This window comes from Nuphar pumila, chromosome 5 (assembly GCF_984573655.1).
Source record: "Nuphar pumila chromosome 5, dmNupPumi1.hap1.1, whole genome shotgun sequence".
In the NCBI taxonomy this organism is placed as follows: Eukaryota; Viridiplantae; Streptophyta; class Magnoliopsida; order Nymphaeales; family Nymphaeaceae; genus Nuphar; species Nuphar pumila.
In genome coordinates, this window is record NC_143253.1 from 90383924 (window position 1) to 90391232 (window position 7309).

At 36.7% G+C, this 7309-nt stretch overlaps 1 pseudogene; it reads right to left on the reverse strand.

Annotated features, from left to right (window-relative positions):
- Window positions 1-4524: 4524 nt before the first annotated feature.
- On the reverse strand, window positions 4525-7096 carry LOC149837802 (putative GPI-anchored protein At1g61900; annotated as a pseudogene).
- Window positions 7097-7309: the final 213 nt, after the last annotated feature.

Genomic DNA, 7309 nt, shown 5'->3' on the forward strand with positions numbered 1-7309 from the left:
GCATGCTCCTCTGGAATGGGAACTTTCATCTTATTGCAGGTACTTCTCCACCTGTGGATGAACTCTCCTGCTCTTTCAGTCTCATTCTGCTTTAAATTGTAAAGGTGATTGAGCGTAGGTGAAACCTCAGTGTTGAATAGAAAATGCTCTATGAACAAATTGACTACTTTATCGAACTCTCGTAGTTCGATAGGATTGATGTGGTCCGCATACCACCTGGCTACTATACCTTCCAGACTGCAGGAAAAGCAAATGAACAGAGCCCTGTTATCTTTCCTGAAATGGCTGCACTCTGCATAAAATGTGGCTAAGTGGGCTTTAGGGTTGCCAGTCCCGTCAAATTTGAGAAACTTGCGGGGAAGATTTTCCAGATTATCATCCCCATCTAGACCATCATAAAAATCTTCGCCGGTGTAGGTCTGCTTGCCCTTACCCTTGGCTTGAATATCCTTAATGTCTCGATTCATCTACTTCATCTGCTTGCTCATCAGGTCCTCTGCTGGAGCCCCAGACTTGGCCTTGTTGACGGATTCAGGCTCTTCTGCAGCTATTTTTACGGACTGCTTTGGAGGATTCTGTCTGTAGACAATCTGCTCTTCCTCTTCTGACTCTTCCTCGACTGACTCTGATTCCTCCGAAGTAGTGTCTGGCTGCACCTTCTTTTTTATGATTCTGATTGTCTTTTTCACAGGCTTCTTCTTCAGCTTGCTTTTAGGAGCTGCCTCTTTCAGCTTGGCCTCAGCTTGCTCCGACATCATCCTTGCCATCATCTTTTGGAACATGTCATACATAGCGGGGTCGATGTCATCTTTCTTGTTCTGACCCTGTCCCCTGACTGATTTAGGAGAGCTCATCTCTTCCGCCTCACTGTCGCTGAGTTGAGGATCTGTTTCTTTTCCCCCTCTTGTAGTGACAATTTTTGAAATATCAGAACTCTCTGTGGAGGAAAATGGAGGTTTTTAGACCAAGGAAACTTTTTGGAGATATTTTGACAAAGAGGAAGGATTTAGGTTAAAAATTTAATTGTATCCCATTACTAGGGATTGAGTCGCCACCAAATTTGTGACAATTGCGTTGTTTACTCTACGAGGGAGAGTAACCAATTGAAAATATGAAAAGAAAATATTATTTTTTAAAAGGATATCTCTTGATGGAAAGAGATTTTTATGAAAATATAAACAAGAATATAAAAACAGAAGAAAAATAAAAGGAAAAATGGAATTTTGAGAATAAATGGTAAGGATTTAAACTTTTGAAGAACTTGTAGGCAGGATCAGAAGAATTTGGAAGAATTTTTAGAAGAAGAAGAAGAAAAGGATAAAGAAAAATACACCTGGGTTTTAAAAATAAAGAGGACATTTTGAAACATATACCCAAGGTTTTGGAAAATATAAGGAAGATATAAAATATCACACAATCACAGATATACAAGCAAGGATATACAAACAACACTCCCTAAAGCTGACTCTATATGCAATATTTGAAATGGCTGTTAGGACCTTAATCCTAACTCTAAGATTTATATCATCTGATTCCAATCAAGGTATGCCGATATACTCAAGCCGAAGCTCGAAGTACGTGGCATATAAGATATCTCTTCGGTTCTAAGGTAAATGGCTTCCCCAACATCCTTGAGCACCTACTGATATACCTCGGACTATGGCCCTTAGGTACGTGGTAGGGGGCGCGAACCCAAATAACTGGTCCAGTTGTGAGACTCTCTCCCGAACTATGGTTTAGTGAGACAGCCCAGCAACGTGAAGACCGGGACAATATAGGTAGGGATGTTTTCAAAATATGATCAACATGCAAAATCATAAGACTCTAATGCAAGTCCTAAAGAAGATAGATTTAAATAAAGAAGAAGCATACACTTGCATACATTGTTTGCATTCAATCCCTAAAATTGAGGAGAGTTGTATTTAAGACCTAAGTCTATTGTGAACATGGATATAATCTCATCAATATGGTCCTACCAAACCATACTTAGATCCTATATGCAATGATGTCAGCTTTAGGACAAAATCTAGGCTCCTAAGGTTTGCATGGAAAATGTAGCTGACATATGTTAGAATAATGACTTAGATTATATAAAAGCAAAGCAAAGGCATAGATCCAACCGGACGAAGACGAGTCCTATCACGGTCGCCAAAACTGTGATCATCGCAAAATTTTTCCTCTCTTTATGGTTTCTCTCTCTTCCTTCTCTTTTCCTTTTCTAACCTCTATTCTCCTCCTTTTTGAAGGGAGAAGGATAAAAGAAAGAAAAGAAAGAGAGAAGAGAAAAGAAAGAAAGAAAGAGAGAGAGAAGAGGAACTATTTTGCGGGTTTTCACTTGACCTTTATTTGGAAAATATTTAGAAAATAACTCGCCTCCGTTTTGAAAATTTGCAGAAAAAATGAAGAGACGGGATTCGCTCGTGGGTACGAGGTTCGACCGTTCCCGGCGCCTTTACCAGGGGTAATCGAACCAAGGATCAAATCTATGCCTTTTGCTTTGCCTAAATATAACCTAAGAATTTATTCTAAAGATCTAAATGCACAAAGAATCATGCTTGTGCAATGCCATAATGTATGCTCTTTAGAAACATTGATTTAGAAATTTCCAAGTATTCTGAGATGAACTTGGTAAGGGAGTGAAGAAATGTTTGAATCTCACTTAGAACTTGAGATAGATCAGAGAAGTTCTAAGTCTTTGAAGTAGATCAGAATTTTGAAAGAATAAATGAGGAGGAATGACTTGAAGCTTTGAAATAGAAGGAAATGAAGTTTCAAAGTTAAGAAATAGATTTTGAATTTGAATTTGAATTTAGGAAAGGAAATGAATACTTGAGATGGAATTGAATCTAGACTTTGAAATTGGAAAACTTAAATTTAGAATGGATCTGAGAAATCTAAATGGTGTAGAGATGAACTCCAGATATGATCTGTAAGTGGACTTAGATTTGCAGTCTCGAAATGAAATGGAATTGGATCTAAGATGGATCCGAGATCTGAGATCCGAGATAAAATTGGGTTCTGGATCCTAAGATGGATTTGGATCAGAAGTCTAAGATCCAATATGTGATTGAATTCTGGATCCTGGAACTGGATCTGAAGTCTAAGATCCGAAGTAGAATTGGGTTCCGGATTCTAAGATGGATTTGGATCTGAAGTCTGAGATCCAATGTAGAATTAGATTCTGGATCCTAGAATGAAAAATTGGATGTGAAGTCTAAGATCCAAAGTGAAATTGGTTCTGGATCCTATAAGTAAATTGGATCTGAAGTCTGAGATCCAATATGAGTGTTGAATTTTGGATCTTAAAATGGATTTGGAGTTAAATTCAGAAGATGAATCAAGAATTTCTAAGTCTGATTTGAATTTGGGAAAAGGAATTTTAGAAATTGAATTTTGAATATACAGATGAATCCCAAAGTCAATTTAGACCTTAGATTTGAAGCTTGAAATGAATCAAGAATCTCGAAGTTAAATTGAACTTTGAGTTTGATTGGAGCTTTTGAAAATGAATTTGAAATTTCAAAGTAAAATTGAACTTTGAAAATGAATTTGAATTGGAAATTTTGAATATGAAATGAAATTGAAATCTCAAAGTTAAATTGGACTGTGAGATGGAAAATGAAATAGAATTGAAAAAAATGAATAGGATTGAAGATTGATTGAAGAAGATATTTACATCACTTGGAGTTTTGAAAAAGTAATTTTGAAAATATGATGCAGTTCAATCCTAAATGATGAATGAATTTAAAAAATTTGAAATTGGATTTTGAAAAGCTATTTCATTCTTTGGATGAATTAAAACAAGATTGAAAATATAATACATCTTTGACTATGGTCATTGAATGTATTATATAATAATCTATATTTAAATTCAGGTGAAGAATGAAACACATTTGGTGCTTTTATAGAATTTAAAATGAAATTAACTCTCAATATACCCTGACTATGGCCATTGGTATATATTTTGAGTTAATTTTAAGTTAAATTCTGATAAAAGGAAAAAAAAAATATTTAACGAAAATATGATGCATTTTGAAAACGGATCCAGTGTGGATCTAATATTATTTCGTAAAAGATAAAAATACTAAGTTTTGTCCACACCCTGACTATGGCCATTGATATGGATCATCAACTTAGTATTAATTTACCTCTTACGAAATGGTGCACGTGCCATTCGTGTTTCACCATTGTGAGATTTTGAAAAGTGAAGGTAAAAGGTATGAGAATAAGCAATTTATGATATTTACAAATGCTCATTCATTCTAATCTAGAGCAGGAAATGTGAAATATTTTCATTACATCTGATTATTACATTATGAGATTGAATTCTGAAAAGATGGGAAATATCTAAGAAAAAAAGATCTAAATCCCTCATATATTCCTGCAAAACAGAGTTAGCAATACAAGAAAATGTCATGCATATATATATGAAAGCTAAATGATAGTATGCATATCTATAATACAAGAGTGGCAACATAAGTTTTTGTGAAAGATTGAATGTGAAAATGTATATATAATATAGTACTAAATCAATGGGGAAGTATATGTACAAAAGGGGCATACAGGTGGTGACATCAATGAAATAGGGCTGTGAAGGGTGTCTATTACAAAGCTAAATGGGCCTGTGAAGCTGGAAATGGCTGTGAATGAAATTGATTTATTGCATGAAGATGTTGATACTAAAGAAGCTGATGGCCATGGAGCATCAATATTGTCATTCAAATCGCACGTGAAACTGATTCTTGAAGTGTGGTCAAGTGCTGCATCTGAAGGCAAGCTTGGTAACAGATAACCTGATTCTTCATTGCAATTGGACATACGCCTGAGAACTTCCTTTGCACCATCTGGATCCAGGCGACTAGTTAACCATCTGTAGACAACCCTCATGCAATCATCAATTGCGGTTGAGAGCTCAGGAACATTTGGACTCCCTCATGGGAGTCGAAAGAGAAGAATCCATCAAGACAATTCTCTTTGCAGACTCAGATACAGCACTTTGACACACCTGGCTGTAAACACTCCTTTACTGCATCAACCTTCCCACATGCAGCCAAAAGTTTAGACACATCTGCAGGGGTCTCAAACTCATTTACATCTTTAATTGGACAAGAACTTTAAGTAAGATTGGAAGGCTGTAACGAACATATGTGTTGAAGGTTTTCATTTGCACCCTGGTTTGTCAAGATTTTCTGAACATCTGACAGGCAGTAATTTGCATGATTCATGTCTAAAGCAAGTAAACCAGATGTTTTGCTAGATTCCCCTATAAGAACTGTAAGAGTGGCTTGCAACTGAGGACAACAGATAACATTGGCAAGAAAGGGGGTAAATGATCCCCACCAATCAACTGCACTCATCCCTAACATACTCTCAGTAGCAGAAAATTTCAAGGTGCATATTCCTGACAATATTGGCAGGCTGCTGTTTCCAAATGGTGCTAATGGAGAGGGTGCCACAAGGGATGGCCATGGAGCCGTGGGCAAGGGCAAACTCTTGGATTGCTGGGAGTGTACAGTGGAATGGAAATTGGTATGTTTATGTGCATAAGGAAACTACAACAATACTCGGTATTGCCATAAGTGATGTAATAAGATGAACACAGCAATATCTTGGTATTGCTATAAACATGACAAATAAAGGCTACAGCAGTGCTGAGTGACTGCTATGGAGGTGGACGATGGTGTGTTGGTGACTTTCAGTCAGAAAAGCAAGTAAAAGAATTCAGCATCGAAAGTTTGCACAAACTTACATCGCTAATACACTAAGCACAGGTATAAACATGCAGCATAAGAACAGAGTAAACATATTACAGCAAACTGAAAATATTGTGGTTCAGGTGTTGCAATTTCGGATAAAAGCATCTAACCCAGATGAATTTACTACAAATTCGTAGGGCCACAAAACAACATTACATGCATCGATGACAATGTTGGTGCTACAGATTTTTAGGTAATCCCACAGTAAAGCATGTCAAACATCAACCAAATGCTGTAAGTGCTATAAAATATGATGAAAAGATGACTCATCTGAGAGGAAATTTTTGATTTGGTAGTGATACATGGAAGCCTGACAGTTCCCTGCAGATTTTGTCCTTGTTTACGGGCAGCTTTGGTGGATGTAGCTATATGGATCCCAATCTTTTAGAAGTTGATTCCCTTGACTCTGTAGATTCACTTGAGCCCCTCATGTCTTTAAGAAATACGAACTGAAATGAGCTGGTCTTTGCTTAATCTTAAATGACTGGTTGTACCCCAACTGCGTGGACGCCATAGTAGGATATTAGCTCATCATATTTAAACTTTAGTGAATGGAACCTGCGATCACAATGATAATTCACTTCAGCCATAGTTTTCGCAATTCAGCTCAAATTGAGGGGAAAGAAAACACTTCTCCTGGGTATTGTAAGATTGATTCCTTCCAATTGAAGAGGAAAATTTGCAATATTATCAACAAAGTTACCTTCTGCCTTTGCCAGCTTACTGAATTGTTAGATTTATGATAAAAGGGAGTGTCACCTTTGCTACAGAATCATCCACATATGGGAACATCAGCATGGTTCTGCAAACTGTCATCGCAAGAGAATTAACTGTTTTCTCAGTTTCAAATTTCTCCAACAACCTCTCATAAATGTTGTTTGAATTACTCAGGTGTCTTGGGCAGGTGACGTGCACAGTTACTAACAAATGTTGTGGGACCTTTGTATTGGAATTTACAACATTTCAACTTCATGCTGGCAATTAGAGCAGTTGGTAATTCCCAAATAAATCAGAGAGATGATCAGGCCTTACCTCTTGAGGGTCCCATCCGATTAGGCCCAATATAAACTGGTTACAAGATATTTGTTCCAAAATATCCAAGTTTTATAACCCGACAATTGCTTATTAACAAACAAATTGGATTATCATTTTATCATTAAGAGGAAAAACACAGAGTTATAATTTCAGGAACATAGAATATATATATATATATAAAAAAAAGGATTGATGCAAAAAAAAAAAAAAAGTAACAGTGAGGCTTTCTTACCTGATTCCACCTGGTTATCTGTAGGCGCTGACCCATCAAACTTGATTTTGTAACCCATTTCATCAATATCCATGATCTCTCCTTTATCTTTCGCGCAAGAATAAAATGCTAATAACAAAATGAGAATAAAAAAGGGGGAGTCATCTTATCCAGAGAACTCAAAGTGTCTTGTATGCCACGATTTCAGCAGATTCTGTACTGGAGAATTCGTCACCAAAGTTTTCAGGCTTTAACATGCAGATCACTGTGGAGGTACTTGATGACGAACCATGACAACTCGTGTACA